The 20,775-nt window shown below is 43.8% G+C and overlaps 1 protein-coding gene and 1 pseudogene across 4 annotated transcripts in view; both read right to left on the bottom strand.

Annotated features, from left to right (window-relative positions):
• Positions 1-20,668, bottom strand: part of SPECC1L (sperm antigen with calponin homology and coiled-coil domains 1 like) — a 156,956-nt gene extending 136,288 nt beyond the window's left edge. For 2 of the 4 annotated variants that reach the window (XM_077160176.1, XM_077160180.1), the window contains exon 1: positions 20,565-20,668. The gene's annotated coding sequence lies outside the window, so the exon portion shown is untranslated. Of the gene's footprint in view, positions 1-19,819; positions 20,126-20,145; positions 20,358-20,564 lie in introns of those variants that run through there. The other 2 variants (XM_077160177.1, XM_077160179.1) reach the window with 2 other exon arrangements.
• On the bottom strand, positions 1,661-20,764 carry LOC143682988 (uncharacterized; annotated as a pseudogene).
• Positions 20,765-20,775: the final 11 nt, after the last annotated feature.

The following is a 20,775-nucleotide window of genomic DNA, read 5'->3' as shown; positions in this document are numbered from 1 at the left end:
TGCTTCAAGAAGGCTGATGAAGTTCACAGCTTCCTGTTTCATGAAGCTCCCCGGGAGGAGGCATTTTCCTTCGTCATCTCCAAAGGTCGCTGGGTGGTGGACTCTGCTTTTCCTGGCTATGTCATTCTGCTCTGCTCTCTCTGAATCTCCCTCATTCTCCAAAATGTTTCCTCCTTTATAGGACTTCAGAAACTAATCAACACCCACCCGAATGGGTGGAGACACGCCCCAGGTTAACAACCACTCTTGATTAAATCACATATCCAGGGAGATGATCTAATTACAGATTCAAACATACAATACTGAATAGGGATTAGAAGAAATGGCTGCCTTTACAAAATGGGATTAGGATTAAAACGTGGCTTTTCTAGGGTCCATACATCATTTCAAACCAGCATACCTACTTACACGGGTTATGTTCTTCTGGGGTACGCATAACTTCAAACAACCACAGGACATTATTGGGGCATATGAAAAAATGGGAATATAAACTGCAAACATTATATCAATGTTAAAATTCTTGAACTTGATAACTGCACTAAAAAAGTCACTTAAGTGACTGCTGTTGTTCGTAGGATACATACATAGAGGTCTTAAGTGTTCAAGGAGCATGATGTGTGCAACCTACACTCACGTGTTCAGAAAACGGACTCATTAACTGACAGATACATGGATAGACAGAATGGTACAGCAAATGTGGTAAAATGTTACAACTGGTGAATCTGGGTATCTGGGGAGAGGGCAGGGGTATACTAGAGTTCTTTGTACGGGGTTTATATTACTTTTGTTTTTGTCCTTAAAGTATATCAAATTACAAGCTCTTTTAAAAAGTCAGAGTGGGGCGGGCCACAGTGGCTCAGCGGCAAGAATGCTTGCCTGCCATGCCAGAGGACCCGGGTTTGATTTCTGGTGCCTGCTCATGTAAAAAAAAAAAAAAAAAAAAAAAAATTCAGAGTGATGGAGAACTGATGGGTGGCTGCTGAGGATGGGGGCGGAGAACGCGGTGTGACTACAAAGGGGTAGCTCGGGGTGTCTTTCCTGATGACAGAACTCTCCCGTGTCCTGAGTGTGCTGGAAGTTACATGGCTCTAAATATGTGCTACAATTCATAGAACAATTCACCCCTTCCCCCAAAATTAGTATTACTGTATGATAATTTCAAAAATAAAAAAAATGAAAAGTAGCAAAAAAGACGGACCATACCAACATACGAAGTAACTGCCTGGGTCTGATTACCATGTGAAGATGTGGTACAACCATTTGGAAAACAGTCTGGCAATTCTTGGAAAGGTAAACATACACCTACCATATGATCCCAGCCCTTTCACCTCTTACATACTTAGACAAGAGAAATAAAAACTTCTATCCATGCAAAAACTTGCACACAAATGTTCAGGACTGCTTTTTTTGTTATAATCCAAAAAACTCAAACATTTATTAACAGGTGAATGGACAACAAGCTGTGCCATATCCATACAATGGAATCCAACTCACCTACAAAAACAATTAACTATTAAAACAGGCAATAAAATGGATGAATCTCAAAATAATTATGCCAGGTAAGAGAAGCCAGGCCCCCCCCCCCGCAAAAAACCCCCCCAAAAACAGTACATTCTTTATCATTCCATATATATGAATTTCTAGAAAATGTACACTAACTTCAAGGAACAGAAAGACCACAGGTTGTGTGGGGTGGGGCGGAGGCAGAGCGTGGCAGAAGGTAACTCTGGAAGAAGTCTGGTGTCTAGGACCTGTTTCAGAACCATTCAGGGAGGGGTGATGGGGGAGGCTATGTGTGACACAAGACGGCCAGCTCGGAACTGACCATTATAGAAGGCGGGTGACGACTAGGTGGTGCTTCATTATATTATTCTCTCTTCTTTGCATAGGTTAGAATTTTTCCACAATAAAAGGTGGGTTTCTTTTTCTTTTTCTTTTTTTTGTGCGTGTGGTTTTTTTTGTTTTTAATAAAGATTGAGAGAATTTCAAAGGTATGCACATATACACAAAATATCCTTCCTTTAAAATTCATTACATACAATTAATTGTGGTGCTGTGCTTGGAAGTTCATAGCTTTTTTGTATACATGTTATTTTTCACAAAAAAAGAAGGAAAAAAAAAGTCGATTGTGATGATAAAAAAGTATTTAAGTCTTCTAGCCTCCTATACTCTGGAGCAGCTAGAAGGGAAAATCTGAGAGGATGGTATGATAGCCCATGACAAATTCTGGGATCTGTCCTGTAACCACCTGTTGAAGAGTGCTTTGAAAACTATTGCTTTTTTATTTCTTTGCTTTGTATATATGATATACTATACAACAACAACAAAAAATTCATTACAGCACAAAAATGCTTTCCTTTTCACACTGCCTTAACTCTAATCCCTTGGAATGGTGTCCCATGCCCTCTAAACAATCATCTCTGCTCCCTGTTACTCTATGACAGGGGCCAACAAACTACATGTGGTCCAAATCCAGCCTATCTCTTGTTTGTACATATAGCCCATGAACTAAGAATATGCTCTGCATTTTAAAATGGCTGAAAAAAAAATCAAAAGAATAGTTCATGACACAAAAATCATATAAAATTCGAATTTCAGTACCCACAAATAAAGTTGTATAGGCACACAAGCCAGGCTCACTCATTTGCATGCTGTCCACATTGCTTTTACATGTTAGTAACAAGCTGATGAGATGCAACAGAGAGTGAATGGCCTGTCAGGTGGTTAAGTTCATGTGCTAGCTGGCCATGTGAAAGGGTCCAGTTGTCTGGTCTGGCCCTGGCCTGAATGTTAATGTGAGACTATTTTGTGGACTTAAACCACCAGTGAGTCAGTTGCATCTATGGCTGATTGCATCTACAATCAACCAAGGCTGCCTTTAACAGTGAGAGAAGTCTCATGCGATCAGAAGGACTTAAAAGAAGTGATGACTTTGGAAGTCAAGCAGGAGAACTTGCATCTCTACTTCAGCCAGCCAACTCTCGTGGGGGAATTCACCCAAAATCCTCACTGGGGTTCCCAGCCTGTGGCCTGCCTCATGGAATTTTGACTTGCCCATCACCCCACAGTCATGTGAGCCAATTTCTATAAAAAATATCATATTTACATTATATGTATCTTTTTTTAAAAGTTTTTTAGAATTCATTTATTTATATGACTGTTGACAAAGATTCACAGAAATAACGTGAACAAAGTGCAAAAATTCAGTTAATACTACTGAAATACTACCAAAGGAATTCCAGGACGGAGTCTTGGGCACAACAAAAATCTCTGTTGATATAAAAACTGACTGCTTCTTACTTTTCTCCAACACACAGTGGTATAATTAACACTATTCAACCACTTCTGCCCTTTCATGAATATATAAAAATTAAAATACCAATTAAAAAACTAATATATCTTCTCTTTAAATGTTTCTTATAGCTACATCTTCGATATTTTCATTCAAAAGTGGCGTGCTTTAAGAGATTTTCCACTCACAAGTGAAACAACCATCCTTCCAAAGGGAAATGGTAGTCTATACAAGCCCACAGTGCAAATAAAGAGCTCACTCTGCAGCAAATGACATTCCTAACACACAAAACAGATAAAATTCTTACATGCCCACGCTCTACCAAGCAGACGGTCACAAAACTAGAACACTTAATAATTTTACTGGTGATGTCCATGGGGCTCTGGATATTTCCAAACTCTATCACGTGACTTGAACCCTCATCTTTGGCTCTGTATTTTGCTTTTCCAGTTTCGGCCATGACATGAACATGATTCAAATCCCTGAAGCATTCATTATAGTCAAGGGCATATCCTATAAGAAACTTGTCTGGAATTTCAAATCCAACCAAGTCTGGTGTATATCCAACACTTTGAGGGGTCCTTTTCACCAGTAAGCCTGCAACCTTGACCATCTTTAGACTATATTACCTGACCAAGGGAAGCATGGTTTGCATTGCTTTACAGTGTCAATTATATCTTCAACAACCAAGACATTCTATCCAGCTAAAGTTGAGAGATCACCTCCACCAATTACTTTCATATCCCCTGTTGACTGGTCATTACAGTAGCTCTTCAGTCTGAAAAAATCTAGAGTCACAGGAATGGATCTATTACCATTTCAGTTCAGTGCTTTGACATAATCCAGGAGGTCAGAAAAGAATATTACCCCCTTGAGTACAAGAGGGCTACAATGTGATGCCCTCCATCCCTTCACCTCAGCCTAAGCAAGGCATTCAGTTCTGTCCAAAATTAGTCTAAGAGGAATAAATACACTTTCCAAATCTTCAGCATAATGATTAGGTATACCAAAGATATTTAGGTCATAAACTGGTTCATCATCACTAATCTAATGTCTTCTCATTGGTTTCTTCGAACGGAAAACTGGTAGGTATGGTTACTGCTGTCAGGACTGTGAGAGGATTCAATGAGGCAACATGCAGCCACAACACTGGGGCTGCAGGTTGCCATAATGGAGCCTGATGGTAGTGATAGATGCTGGTGGCAAAAAACAGGAGGCGGTGGATGCAGGAAGGACAGAGGTGCACGGGAAAGCTCCAAGTCACCACGCTGCTGCCGTCCATTATATATATCTTGTTGGTTCTGTTTCCCTAGAGGACCCTGACTAATAGAGATTTGGTACAGGGAGTAGTAATTCTTGAGAAACAGAATTTTAAGAATGAGTTTTCTGTGTTGGTTCTGGGGTTTTTGCAATTGGTTCTTGAATCTGATTCGACTCGAATGCACTAATGATCCCATTTCCAACAATCAAGATAGTCCTAATGGTCCATGGTGTGAGCTGGCCACAGAGGTCAGAAGATACCACCACTGGATAAGACTACACAAATACTTAGAAGAGGCAAGGCTCTGGGTGAGAGTATTCTTGACACCTTAACAGAGTTTTGTGGAGTTAATAAGTATAATCATGACGGCTAGTTGTTCCTAAATAGCTGGGATTAAAAGTTGTAAGAGAAAAGGATGAGCTCAAGGCTTCAAATTCCCAATTCCATGCCGCATGTGTGCACTGAAAGTAAATCATATTTCCTGTAGCTTCAGACTTGAGACTTCTGAAAAACAGACCCAGAGTCACACTTTTTGAGTGGCTGAATGACAATGCAAATTGAAATCTCAAGCTGGCAGGGTGTCTGCTGTTAAAGTGAGGGCATTGAATGCAAGAGAATGGGAACCTGAAAACTGGAATGGAGACACATGGGTTGATAATAGTGACAGTGGAGACCCTGAAACCCTGTATCTTGCTGAGTCTTTGCCACATAAACCTGTAATGGTTTGCCTCAGGAATCAGCCATCCCAGCTCCACGTGAAGAGATTAACCCTGTTGTATGGGCTAAACCTGTAACCATCTCTCCTAAGAAAATAGCCGTCACACCTCTATCTGAAGAGATTAATCCTGTTTTACCAGATAAAACTGCAGTGGGGTACTCTGAGGTAGTTGGCCTGGAAGATGCACTTTCTAAGGACCCAACCCCACACCTCCTCCTCTTCCAGATCTATAATTAGACTCAAGTCCCAACAGAACCAAAAGGTGAGTACAAAGTGTGACCCATAAGGAGGTGTGCTATACTCTAAAAGAACTGCATGAGTTTTCCAACTTACATAGACAGAAATTGAAATATGTGTGCAATGTTATTAAATGTGTGTACAGCTATGGTCTCTAGGGGAATTCCTCATGATCAGCTGACTAAGGAAGAGAAAACTCAAGCCTGGTTTACAGATGGTTCTGCACAAAATACAGGTACCACCCAAAAGTGGACAGCTATAGCACTACAGCCCCTTTCTGGTACATCTCTGAAGGACAGTGATGAAGAGAAATCACCCCAGTGGACAGAATTTTGAGCAGTGCACCTGGTTGCTTGGAATGAAAAATGGCTGGAGGTGTGTTTGTGCACTGACTCATGGGCTGATGCTAACTGTTGGCTGGATGTTCAGGAACCTGAAAGGAACATGACTGGAATACTGACGGCAAAGAGGTCTAGGGGAGAGATATGTGGATTGATCTTTCTAAGTGGGCAAAAAAGATGAAAATATTTGTGATCCATGTGAATGCTCAACAGAGGGTGACTTCAGCAGAGAAAGATTTTAATAATCAAATGGATAAGATGATCCATTCTGTGCATACAAGTGGGCCTCTTTCCCCGGCCACTTCCACCATCCAATGGGCTCATGAACAAAGTGGTCATGGAGAAAGGGATGGAAGTTATGCATGGGCTCAGCAACATGGACTTTCACTCACCAAGACCAACCTGGCTATAGCCACTGCTGAGTGCCCAATCTGCCAAGAGCAGAGACCCATACTCAGTCCCTGATATGGCACCATTCCCCAAGGTGGCCAGCCAGCTATCTGGTGGCAGGTTGATTACATTAGACCACTCCCTTCATGGAAGGGGCAGCGATTTGTTCTAACTGGAATGGACACATACTCTGGATATGAGCTCGCTTTCCCTGCATGCAACGCTTCTGCCAAAACCATCCATGGACTTACAGAATGCCTTACCCAGCATCATGGTATTCCACACAGCCTTGCTTTTCATGGCAAATGAAATGCAGGAATGGGCACATGCTCACAGAATTCTCTGGAATTACCATGTTCCCCATCATCCTGAAGCAGGTGGATCAACAGAACTGTAGAATGGAACTCAGAAACTCAATTTCAGCACCAACTAGGTGGCAATACCTTGAAGGATTGGGGCAGTGTTCTCCAGGAGGCTGTGTATGCTCTGAATCAGCATTCACTCTAAAGAGCTGTTTCCTCCAGAGCCAGGATTTATGGCTCCAGGCATCAAGGGGTGGAAATGGGAGTGGGCAGCACTCACTATCATTCCTGGTGACCCACTAAAAATCGTTTGCTTCCTGCCCCTGGAACCTTAAAGTTCTGCTGGTCTACAGGTCTCGGTTCCAAAAGGAGGGGTGCTTCTACCAGAAGACATGACAATGATCCCACTGAACTGGAAGACAAGGCTGACACGTGGCCACTTTGGGCTCCTCATGTCTTTGAATCAACAGGTAAAGAACAGACTTACTATAGTGGCTGGATGATTGATCCTGACTATCAAGTAGAAACAGGACTGCAACTATACAGTAGAGGCAAAGAAGAGTTTCCCTGGAATATAGGAGATCCCTTAGGGCATCTACCATGCCCTGTGATTAAAATCAATGGATAACTTCAACAGCCCAGGCCAGGCAGGACTACAAATGGCCCAGAAACTTCAGGAATGAAGGTTTGGGTCACCCCACTAGGTGAAGAAACACAGCCAGCTGAGGTGCCTGCTGAGAGTAAAGGGAATATGGAATGGGTAGTGGAAGAAGGTGGTTATAAATATGAGCCACAACCACTTGACCACTTATAAAAACAAAAACTGCAATGGTAATGAATAGTTCTTTCTCATTTTGCTGTTATGTATATATATACATATATATGTTGTTATGTATTTGTATATGTGCTGGTTTGAAAGGATGTATGGACCCTAGAAGAGCCACATTTTAATCCTAATCCCATTTTGTAAAGGCAGCCATTTCCTCTAATCCCTATTCAGTATTGTATGCTTGAAACTGTAATTAGATCATCTCCCTGGAGATGCGATTTAATCAAGAGTGGCTGTTAAACTGCATTAGGTAGAGGCGTGTCTCCACCATTTGGGCGGGTCTTGATTAGTTTCTGGAGTCCTATAAAAGAGGAAACATTTTGGAGAAAGAAGGAGATTTGGAGAGAGCCCAGAATGCTGCAGGACCATGAAGCAGAGAGTCCACAAGCCAGTGACCTCGGAGATAAAGAAGGAAAATGCGTCCCAGGGAGCTTCATGAAACAAGAAGCCAGGAGAGAAAGCTAGTAGATGATGCCGTGTTCGCCATGTGCCCTTCCAACTGAGAGAGAAACTGACTGTGTTCACCATGTGCCTTCTCACTTGAGAGATAAACCCTGAACTTTATCGGCCTTCTTGAACCAAGGTATCTTTCCCTGGATGCCTTTGATTGGACATTTCTATAGACTTGTTGTAAATCGGACATTTTCTCAGCCTTAGAACAGTAAACTAGCAACTGATTAAATTCCCCCTTTTAAAAGCCATTCTGTTTCTGGTATATTGCATTCCGGCAGCTAGCAAACTAGAACAACATATATATATAAAGCAAACACGTCTGCTTTCTTCTCTATCTTATCCCCTTACCACATGACATAAGTTGTATTTACTTCATATCATAGTTTTAACTTACAGAATATGAAGTTTAAGAGTAAATATTACCCAAGGACTTACACCCCATTCTGGAGGGATGGCATTCCTGGTTATACACAAGAAAGCTGAGTACTGCTAGGCAAAAATATGACTGTTTTCTAATGTTTGTATCTGGAGATTAAATATGGTTTAAGGAGACGTGCATAAGTGCCAAGTGAACAAGCAGTGACTGTGATGGTTAAGTTCATGTGCAACCTTGGCCAAGTTGCACAAGTTGCAGCTGTCTGGTCAAGCGAGCCCTGGCCTATTAATGTGAGGACATTTCTTGGACTCGAATCTATCAGTAAGTTGACTGCATCTATGGCTGATTACATCCACAATCAACTGAGGAGCTCACCCTCGACAACGAGAGAAGTCTCATCCAACAGTCGAAGACCTTAAAAGGAGAAGTGAGGATTTTGGCATTCAGAACGAGAAATTTCCATCTCTACTTTAGCCAGGCAGCTTCTTCTGGGGGAAATACACCGAAAACTTTCAGTGGAGTTTCCAGCTGGCAGCTGGAATTTGGACTTGCCCATCCCCACAGTCACATGAACCAATTTCCATTTTAAAATTTCCTAATATTTACATATATATATATGTATATATATATATTGTTGATTCTATTTCCCTAAAAAGCCCTGAGTAACACAGCCTACAAAGCCTAAAATATCTACTATCTGGTCCTTTACAGAAAAAGTTTGAGGATCGCTGCTCTGATCTGCGTTTCCCTCTATTGACAAGTTTTCTCATTGCCCTGTCTCTCACAAGTCATTGATCTTTCTGAAACCCAAATTCCCCCCTCCTCTTTTCCAAATGCTACCATGGCTCCATACCAAGAGCAGATCAGGTGGAAGCCAAACATTACTGGTCTCTACACAGCCTGGGGCCTGGAGATGCTGTCCCCACATACAAGCAGTGGCTGAAGACCACTTATCAAGTGCGGGTCCTTCAAAGCGGCTGTCAGGCTAGCAGCCACGGAGGACAGGACACCGACACAGGACCCGAGAAAACTCCTGGAGTATCGAACCAAGTGTCACCATCTGCACATGCTTCCAGTGCTGTGAAAGGTAGAAGAACGCCTCTCCAGACACCAACTCCAGACAGCAGAACTCAAAAAGGAATTAGGAAGAAAAAGTTGATGAGGGAGAAGAAAGGAAAGAAGAGAAGGAAACCCATCACTCCAATAATTAAAAGTCTCTCACGACCTGTGGTTAATGGAAAGGTAAAGATACGTTAGAAGTAAAGGGGCAGTGAGCCCCATCGCCGGGGGGCAAATCAGCCAAAAACCCAGGGATCAATTACCATACTCTGCAGACCATTTGGGAACAAAAAAATAAAGTTTTTGTTCAACTACAGCTCTCAGTCGCTGAAATCCCAGCTATGAAACCTTGCGCTTGTGAGGTCACATGGTGTTTTCTCATTTCCTCCAATTAAAAGTGGCAACTGAGAGAGGATGCCGATGTTGGGAGCATGCGACTGCTGTCAAAGGTCTGGATTTGATTTTATCACCCACAGGTTCCTGGTAAAAGGTGGAACATGTCAAAGAATGGCTCTGGAAGATTTGCTACATGTGCCCACAGCCTGGCAGGGCTGAAATCGGAATGCAGCAGTCTGATGGGCAGGTTACTGCAAGGAGTTCTAGGAATGCGCCTGTAAGGAGAGAAGTCAATAAACCACCTGCCTCCAGACACAGGTGACCAGGAAAGGTCTCTGCCAACACAGAGAAGGGAGGCTTCCAGCTCTATATGTGAAAAAACCTGTTTCCAGGTTGGACAAGATCCAGAGGGCAGGAGGAGAGCCAGGAGAGAAAGCTATCAGGAGGCTAATCACCAGCTCTGCCCCCAAATCCACTGGACTGACCTACAAGCAGCCGCACTGATGCCGCCTCAGTCACCAAGAGCATGCTCGTGGAGGTAGGGCCAGCCAGGGCCTCGCCGGACACCCCCTGCATGCAGCGTCCACACTAACCCGGGTTAGCGAGGGTATACAGATCACAGTGTTTCCCCTAAAGGGTCCAGACCACAGGGGCACGGGTCCCTCCGTGTGAGAAGCAGCACGCCATACCTACTGGCACAGCCCTCCCTCAGCTCAGCTCCCCATCATCTCACATCTCCCAACCCAACGTGGCACAGACAAACCTAATCTCCAGGCTTCCAGCAACTGATTAAAAACAAGACAAACCAAAAAGCCTGTGGACGAAAGACAAAGAAACCACTAGGCAAAATTCATAGGTGCTTGGGAGAGAACTGGTCTTTTGCTCGTGACCTCACTACTTCCAGAAACTTCACTCCCAGAGACCATCCTGAGACTCAGGCTGTGCCACCCATGCAGCTAAGGCTGCAGATGGCGCCCTCCCTGGCAGGAGTGCATTTTCTGTCAGCCAGACCGGCGCACCGTCCACAAGGCTTTCTCTATGCCATACTTTGCACAGCCCCACGGAACAAGGAAAGAAACGCTCTGAAGATAAGAAATGCTGGATGAGAGAGCACAAGACTGTACTAAACCTGCAGCAGAGAATCCCACAGTTATTTAACAAGTCCTCTCCTTAGCCCACTGTCACGGTATATACGCCTCAAATTTTGTTTCTGGGTAAAATGATGAATTCCAAATTCAGACCTTACTGCCGCTTTAGTTAAATAATACGGGAGAGATGAGGATATATTCCAAATGTGAGAAAAAATGAACTGATTCATCAAAATTATCTTTAAACATTTTTCAAAGCCCATCCAATGCAGTAAAAAGATGTGGCTTAAGGGAAAGTGAAATCAGGCATGAAAATAGGCAAGAGAAGAATAGCGGCCTAGGAAATGCTCAGACAAGAAAAAGCAGAGAGGGAGGAGGCAAAAGAAGAAGAGCAAAAGAAAGCTAGCAGATGCTGGGAAGACGGGCTCACAGCTGTGCAGCCTCCCCTCTGACACCCCCAAGCCTTCGGCTACTAGGAGGTACACCAGAAAGGTGGCCCCTCAGATTCTCGGACAGCTTTTCATATACAGAACCAAACGTCAGTAACAACCACGCACCGCAGAATCTTCCAAAGCAACAGGAAATAAATCCATTCCTCTTCCCGTGGGACAGCTCTTCAAATATTCAATTACAAGAGACCCCATGCCCTACCCAAGCTTTCTATCTTCTCAGCCATATGAGAGCTGCATTCCTGCTGGAAAGGCAGCATGTTGCAAAGAAAAGAACCCAGAACTTTTGGTCAAAAATCTGGGCTCAAATCCAAGCTCCACCACTGCTTATCCCAGTAGTCTTAACCTTGCTTCCTCATTCATAAAATAAGGAAATAACAGTTGTGCTAACTTTCTCAAGAGTTGTTGTAAGAGGACGATATTTAATGAAAGGTACGCACAAAATATATGCTTTTAAATTATACTGCTATGGGTGCACATTAAATGCCATATGCAATTAACAAACTTCATAAACCTTGGGAATTAAATTGCTTTACAAATGAAGTTTTGGAACCCAACCTGCCTAAATGCATGAGGGGTAGGGAAGGGAGAGTCAGAAACCAAGCTAGGGGAGGAGGTTGCGAAGAATTTCAACGCAGCTAGAGAGTATCCTGGCAGCATTTATATTCTAGACTAGAATATAAATATTCAGAAATATTGCCTTAACATAAAATTGCAGGTTGATGAGCTGTTGTTTTATTTAAAAACAAGGAAATTTAGAAACTAAAATGCCAACACCCTATTTACAAAATGGTATTTTATTCATTACGGTTAAATCCTGATTAGCAGCAAATGATTTGCTTTCCATCATAACCAAGCTGGGTCCAGCGTGGTCTCAGGCCCAGAGGGCCAGGCAAAGAAGGCCTTTGATCTTGGCAGGTAACAGAAGGTTAGTAAATGTGGGTCTAAAATGTGCATTTCTAATTTCATTTCAAAGTAAACAAAAATACAAAAACCTCAAAATCATAAAGGAAACATCTATCTAACTGCATTACTTCTAGAGCCAACACATATGGGTCAGTACAAGCCCCACTAGGTTGCAAATGCATTTTAAAAGTAAAAAATTAAATAAAATTAAAAAATCCAAAGATCAAAAACAATTTGCCCTTTGGGGGACAGCTGGTGGCAGGAGACCAGGCATCACGTTTCCTCCTGAGCGCACACCTCCAGGCGACCCAGATCGTCTTCCCCAGCCATTAGCTCAGATCATATAGAGCTGTGCTGTCGGGTGCAATCTGCATTTGGGAGCAAAAATAGTTTGGAAAAGTCACAAATTGATGGCTCCAGCCTTAAACACACACACACACACTAAAAACAAAGAACAAACCAGCCATCCCAGAAGAACAAGAGAACTAGATTTTCAGAGTAACAACAACATAATAGAATGTGCAGTTCTCAAAAAAACATTACAAAATACAGAAAGAAACAGGAAATATGACCCATCTACAGAAAAAAAAGAACTTGTTAGGAACTATCTCCAAAAAAGCTCATAAACTGGAACTATTGGTCAAAAACTTTTAAATATGTTCAATGAGCTAAAATAGTCATATACAAAGAACTAAAGGAAAGTGGGACACGCTGTCTGAACAAAATAAAGAGATAGCAATTTTAAAAACAACCAAGAGAAATTTTAGAGTTGTCAAATACAGTAATTGAAAGGAAAAAACTCATTAGATGGATTCAACTGCAGATTTAAACAGAAGAAAGGACAGCAAACTTAAAAGATAAGAATAAAAATTATCCAGTGTGAGAAGCAGACAGAAAAAATAGTGAACAAAACTGAACAGAACTGAGGGAGCTGTGGGACACCATCAAATTACCAGCATACATGTCACAGGAGTCCCAGAAATACAGGGGTGGGGGGAGTGGGGGACGGGCAGAAAAAGTAGATGAGGAAATAATGGCCCCAAACTTCCCAAATTCGATAACAGACACAAATGTACACATCCAGGTGGCTCAACGAACTGCAAGCAGGATAGACTCTAAGACATCTGGATGCCAACACGTGTGATAGTGAAACCGTCAAAATCCAAAGACAAAGAGAGACTTCTGAAAGCAGCAAGAGAATTTGTCACATATATGGGATCCCAAAAAAAGTTAACGGCATCTCTCATTAGAGATCCCGGAAGACAGAAGGATGGCAGATTTAAAATCTTTTAAAGGAAACGCTGTCAACCAAGAATTCTATATTCAGCAAAACTGCCTGTCAAAAATGAAAGAGAAATTAAGAATTATGCAGACAAACACTGAAGGAGTTCATTACCAGAAGAACTGGCCTATGAGAAATGTTAAAGGGAGTCCTTCAGACTGAAATAAAGGGACCCTAGAGAGTAAACTGAAGCCATAAGAACAAATAAAGAACAATGGTAACTACATAGGTAAATAAATACTAACTCCTGTATTGCATTTTTGGTTGGTAACTGCCCCTCACCCCCATATGACTTAACAAGCAAATGTGTAAAATAACATTTTAAATCTATGTTAACAGGCATACAATGTACAAAGATGTAATCTGAGGCAATAACAATATAAAGGGGGAGGCACAGAGCTTTATAATTTAGTGCATTTGTATATTACTAAAACTAAATAGGTATGGCTGAATTGGGTTGTTACTAATTTAAGACGTTATCTGCAATTACAAAGGCAAATTCTATGAAAATAAACAGAAAAAGAAAAGAAAAAGGGAATCAAAATAGTACACTCCCGAAAAAAGGGCAGTGATGGAATAATTATCCACGTTTAATGGTGTACCATTGTATAACAGTGCAAACCTCGCTTGGTGGTTCCTTAGAAAATTAAAAATAGAATTACCATAGGATGTGGTAATTCTTCTAGGCATGTGCCCAAAAGAGTTGAAAGCAGGGACACAGACAGATATTTGTAAACCAATGCTCATCACAGCATTATTCATAATAGCCAAAGGATGGAAGCAACCCAAGTGTCCATCGACTGATGAGTAGATAAACAAAGTGTGGTCCCTCCATACAATGGAATATTATTCAACTGTAAAACGAAGTGAAGTGCTGCTATATGCTACAACATTGAGCCTCAGAGACATCATGCTGCGCGAAAGGGGCCAGACAGAAATGGACAAATATTGTATGATTTATCTTACATGAATTATTTAGAATAAGCAAATTCACACAAACAGAGAACAAAGTAGTGTGACCATGGAGGGGGGTGGGCAGGGACCTGAAAAATTATTGTTAAATGAGTATGACTTCTGGTTTGGGATGATGAAAATGGTCTGGAATGGATAGTGATGAAAGTTACACAGTACTGTCAATGTATTAAATGTCACAGAACTGCCCACTTGAAATGGTTAAAAGGTTTTTATGTTATATTTTACACAGCTAAAGATAAATTATTTACAATAATAACCCATACACTGGTAAGGAGGTGGAGAATGTGGAACCCTCATACACTGCTGGTGGGAATGTAAAATGGTGAAGCTTTGGAAAGCATCTGGCCCCTCTTCAAAAAACTAAACACAGAGTTACCATATAAGCCAGCAATTCCGCTCCGAGGTACATACAGATGCCCACTCAAAAACGTGCTCATGAATGTTCACTGCTGCATTAGTCATGATAGCCCAAAAGTGGGAACAATTCAAATGTCCATCAACTAATGGACTCTTACTCTTCCATAAATGGAATGAAGTTCTGACACGTTTCACAACACGTTGAACACATCAGGCTAAGTGAAAAGAAGACGGACACAGAAGGCCACATATTGCATAACTCCCTTTTATATGAAATGTCCAGAAGAGGCAAAACCAGGGACAGAAAGTAGAGTAGTCACTGCGAGCAGGCGGGGGAAGGGGACACCGGGGAGAGACGGCCAGTGAGCATAGGGTTTCCCTCGAGGTGATGAAAATGTTCTGCAATTAGTGATGACTGATGCACAACTCTGTGTCTATACTAAATATGACTGAACTGAACACTTAAAAAGAGCAAACTTGATGGTATGCAAATTAATCTCGATAAGCTGTTAAAAAAACACACATTTATGCAAAAGAATACCTAACATGGAGAATGGTGTGTGTGATAAGGTTGGGTTCTGGTGTCAACTTGGTCAGGTGTCAGTGCCCGGTTGTCTGGTCAGGCAAGGACGATGCTGACTGTTGCTACAAGGATATTTCCTGGCTGGGTGATAAACCAGAAGGCTAGTGTACTAAATCATCAGTCAGTTGACTGCAGCTGTGGCTGATCACATTTGCAATCAACTAAGGGTGTGGCTCCTGCAAATGAGATAATCCCACCTTTGAAGGGGGAAGAAAGACTTTTCACTGCTTCTTCAGCTAGCGAGTCTCTCCAGTAGAGCTCATTCAGACCCTTCATCGGAGCTGCCAGCTCCACAGCTTGCCTCATGCATTTTGGACTCTTCCATTCCCATGGTTGCGTGAGACACTTTTATAAACCTCATTTTACAGGTATCTCCTGTAGGTTCTGTTTCTCTGGAGAACCCTCACTAATAAGTATGAAAGCTGGTTGACAACGTTGGTGATGGGGTACTGAGAGGAAGGGTACAAGTGATGTGGGAGGAAGGAGATGAGTGGGGAAAAAAAAAACTAAGCCAGGAGGCCTTGAATTGGGGCGGGGTGGGGGAACTGTGCTATGCTGAATGAATGTACAATGAAGTATGCGTAAAGATTAAAAATGAGGAACTCGGGTGGGAAATCTAGCAGGTAATTCATGACGGAGGAGAGGAAGTACATCCGAGTAACAGTGATGATTCCACCATCTGCAGAAAATGCATCCTGCCAGAAAAGGAAAAGAAGACCAAGAAAATAGGGCAGGAGATTTTAAGATTGGCCGTCATCCACAAAAATGTAAAAAAAAGAAGAAAATTTGTATCTTGTGCTCAAGAATTCTTGGTCCTAGGTTGAAGGAAGGGGTGTATATGGGAACTTGTAATTTCTGCATGATTTTTCTGTAAACCTACAACTGGATGGATAGGGGGAGGGAGAAAGGGAGAATTCTTGGTCCTGATGGGCTGACCCAAACCAAGGAGGCACCATCAGGGGAGGTAGAGGGCGGCCCAGGACTCAGCGGGCCCTAAGTGCAGAGGATCCTGGGGAGAGGAGAAGGGGCCTGTCCTGGGTAGTGTGCTACTGCTGGTGTGCTGGAGAGAAGCAGCCCCAGCAGCCCTCCGGGAATGCAGACTGAGAGACGTGCCACTGGCATACAGCTTCATTGGGATTTTCCCCAAGAACATGAGAAAGAAGAGAGGAAGAAAGGGACTTTTTATTATATATATTTTAAAATTTTTTTCTTATTTTATGCTTTTCGTTGTGTTGTTTTTTATGAATTTAATTTTTAACAGGTATTTCTTGACCAATCTAACACTGCTGCCAGTTTCTTTACATGCCTCTTACCTAAAGCTTGACAAAGGCCTTATTTGTGTTTTTTCTTTTGCATAGGTTCAGTTCTTTAGAAAATAAGGCTAAGTGAGGGCCTTTTTTAAAGAAACAAAATATTTCCCCCTTACCTTTTTTGTTTTCCCTAAACTGTATGCACAACAGCAAACGTGAAATTTAATCTTAATCTCTTAAAGCTTTAATGTCCAAACAAACACATCAAAACAAAACAAAACAAAAAAACAGGGTGGAGGGCGTACAAGGGGAAAAGGGAGGGGAAGCAGCATGCACAAAATGTACATTCCTTCCAACCCGGAGGGCATGTCCACCTGTTCTCTGGAAGATAAAACAAGCTTTAGAGGCAGAGTGCCCTCCTTCAGGAAATAAGACGATGCAATGCTAGGATGCACTTCAATGGGCTCTGAAAGTCGCTGCGGGGTCCCACACAACTAAGTTTAAAAACTCTTTAAGAGCAGGGCAGGGACGCAGCAGTCACCCCTACAGCGTGCTGACTTGTCTCCCCCTCTACCGGCCCCCAGTAGATTTACCACTTCCCAGCAAGCCACACACTATGCCCTGCGGGGGTGCAGGAAGGCTGTCCCTGCCCCCAAGACATCATCGCCCAGAGTAGAAAGCGGACAAAACCAGTGTGCTAAGTCCCCAAAAGACAGGCTTCGAGAGACCGGCGTCTAGGGGAGGCTCCTGGGCATGGCAGCAGCTGAGCTGAGAGCTCGGAAGTGTATCAGACGAAGGAGGACATCCCAGGCAGGAGAGGCAAGAAGACTGGAGAGGTTTCAGGGGACCCAAGCTGTTTGGCAGAGCTCAACAGAGCCCCTAAAAGAGATGGGGGGATGGGACCTGGGGCCAGAGTCCAGTGTTGGGGTGTCCTGGGCACCAAGCCAAGGAGCCTAGAGCTTATGATGAAGGTAATGGGAGCCACGGAGGGTCTCGAGAGGGGGGCCGGACTGACAAACACATTAGCATTTTGGAAAGTCGGATGCAGGAACAAACCTCTGCATTTAGCCCAAAAATAAATACATAAATAAGCAAAGAAAACAACTACAATGAAGATGTGGGAACAAATCAGGAAAAACACTGGTGAATAGCCCACAGATCTTCACTCTCTTCTTTCATGGAAACATTTCCTTTATTCGGATTACCTAATTACACTTTGAAAAGACAGAACTCAAAGGTGGCTGAGAAGAATCAGTCCTCACAGTGTAAAAATGAGTATTATAAAGATTTAGAGGTTGCACTGTTAAAGATATTTAAAAACATGTCTTTTGATACATAGCTTATAAGGTTTGGTTTTCTGTCTGTTTTATGAGATTGTTAGAATAACTCTAAATCTTATTTGGGAGGAAGAGCTTCCACCACGTGTCTTTTATAAACCTGAAAGACACATGGGCGTCTGTGATCATCTGTTCACTCCCTGGGGAAGAAACCTCGTACCCCCTCCCCCTCAGCACATCAGCAATACATTTTTAAAATCTGAATTAACAGGCACGAGGGACGACATCCTTTCCTAGCAAAAGGCTGAGGTCACAAGGTTCAAGGGCTTCTGAGCTGATAGGAGAGCACAGGGGAGCCTGTACCTACCTCTGCAGTGTAGTCTATAGGTGCTAGCAATTCCACCCTCCAGGGGATCTCCCTGCCTAAACTTACTTTGTTGGCACACACACACACACACACACACAACCTCCTGACATTTTATATCCATAAGAAGCAGCATTTAAGGACGAATGGAATAGGAACGTCTTTTAAAAATAAGCAAATCCATCAGCACTCTTTCTCTCAGCTTTGCGGTTTTCTGTGAACTAACGGATGTCCACAAAGTAAACTCATATTTTCCTTAAAAAAAAAAAATCTATACTTGAATTTTCTTATCAGCAAAAGTCCCAGGAACTTTTTCCTAAACTCCATGACAACAGCAGCAAAACCACAGATGCTGGGCTCTATTTCTAAGACTTACCATTAGGAAACACACCTTTTATTTGCCATTTCCAAGTAGCAGACGCCACCATTTACCATCACCATAAAAAATGAGGAGTTTTCCTAAAAGTGTGGTCTTATTTAAGTGAACTTAGTTTTATGAAGAACTCCCCCCATTGACACTGTTTTTCTAAGTACACGGAGTTCCACTCAATACTCCACTATGGATTGACATGGGCCAACGGACAGCCCACCACAGACTCATCCAGATTCCTTCTCACCAACTCTATGGCCCCCTTTCTCTTTGAGGAGGGACCACGAGTGAGCCCTCAGAGCTGGTGAGAAGACCAATCTTCCAGCCCTGGCTGAAGTGGGCTCTGTAGGTAACAACCCATTAGATGCCAACCCTGGCACCACAAGCTCCTTTCCACCCTACCTCCACCCCTTCCGGGATTCACAGCTGGGGAATGGCAGGTCCAGAAAAAGAAAAGCAACTTGCCCAAAGTCATAAATCCAAGAAGAGCATTTCTCCAGCATCCTGAAACTTTGTCACTGTTCCTTTACTGAACTGGGCAGTTTGCATAATACATGCAAGTTAGCCATGTCATTTAAGTACGTACAAGGTCATGGGGCAAGTCTTATGTATAATGAAAACCCAGCTCTGATAGTAATTTTGAACCTATGCAATAATATCAGGTGAGCAATCCGTTATACTGCGCCAAGTCAGTTATAAAGAGAACTCAGCTTCAGAGAAATCATTTCTCAAGAAGATACATGGCAGATACAAACATTCAAGTTTAAAACAGAAAATCTGATACAAACTTCTTCTTACCCAGGAAACTAATCTCCACACACCATAGATACTGTACTTGATATTCAGGTATTTGGATTGCTACGCACAATGAGAAAGCTTTTCTATGGCATGGTATTCACCTTCTTACTAAAAATGAATTGTCAAGAAAAATCCCTACATACCTTGTAGATACCGCAGGCAATTAAGAAGCATTCTGCAGCTTATCTAAAGTTGCTGAGTCTTTAAAGATTATGTACACTGATTACAAGAGAGAAAGGAGCCATCTGTCTGCAGAATAAAACGAGTGAGTGGCTCAGTCAATTCCTCGTGGGAAACATTTTACCCAGATCGATATTCCACTTTTCCTTTTGGCCACATGCCCTTCTGTATTGGTCTATTTCATAATATACATGTATTATCTTTATTCCTTGTTTTTAGTAAAGAAAGACTTGCCATGGATCCCTTTAGCATCAACTACACTGGCAAAAACACGGTTCCCCCCAAGCCACCAAAAATGACTTGCTGTCTGCCAATCCTACAGGTGTGATTTCATCTCAAGACGCACCTCCCTGAGCTCTGCAACACTTAACCGTTTCTCGATTCTGATGTCAACGCCGGAAACACTTGCAGAGGCTGCAGAAGCTCGTTTTACAACAAAAGAACATTTCCCCCTGCACTCCATACCCGGCAGCGAACTTATGGGACCTCCTTTCCACAACTGTGCCCTCGGATAGCCAAGGGCATCGCTGAACCCGGTCGCCCCGCACTTTCAGGAGGAGAGGGTTCCAGAGTTCGCAGGCTGCAGCCACCTGGACCCCGGGGCTTTCTCCAGGGGAGCTGCCCAGGAGGAAACCGGGACGTCTTGGCGTGACCACTCGGCCATGCAATTACCAGGTTGCTGCAAATGCACGGTGTCCTCGGCCAGACCGGGTTACCCTCAGCGGCTCTGCCTCCAGGAATCCAGGGGGTCTCGAGAAAACGCGCGTTTGGGCCCGTCTTCGGGCGCGAGGGGAGCCACCGAGGCCGGGGGGGGCGCAGGCCCGAAGACGAAACGCCGGGGTTCGGGGCCGCTCGGCCGGACCCCACCCCGGCCAGGGAGGCCGGCCCGCGGACCCCGGGGGTCGGGGCGCCGTGGCGGGTCGGACCCGGAGCCGGAGCGGACCGCGCAGGCGCACACGCGCGCGGGGAGGGGTCCCGGGCAGGGGCCGGCGCAGGCGCGGGGCCGTCCGGACCAGGCCGCGCGGGCGGCGCCGAGGAGGGATGGACTGGCCCGCGGGCGCCCACGAAGGGGACCGGACCCCCGGTCTTACCGCGCGGGCGGCGCCGTCTCGCTCGCTCGCTCGCTGGCTCCGGTTGGAACCCCGGGTACACGCTCGCCCAGTGGCGCGGCCCGGATCCGTGAGGTCCGGCCTCTCAGCCCACGCCCCCCGGCCCGCCCCCGGTCCGCCCCCGGTCCGCCCCGGACGGACGCCACCGCCTGCGCAGGCGCCGCCCAAGGCCCCGCCCACATACCGCCGGCCG

The sequence above is a fragment of the Tamandua tetradactyla genome, chromosome 5 (genome assembly GCF_023851605.1).
Source record: "Tamandua tetradactyla isolate mTamTet1 chromosome 5, mTamTet1.pri, whole genome shotgun sequence".
Classification (NCBI taxonomy): domain Eukaryota; kingdom Metazoa; phylum Chordata; class Mammalia; order Pilosa; family Myrmecophagidae; genus Tamandua; species Tamandua tetradactyla.
The sequence above is the reverse complement of the archived record's forward strand: the minus strand, read 5'-3'. Positions and strand labels throughout refer to the sequence as shown.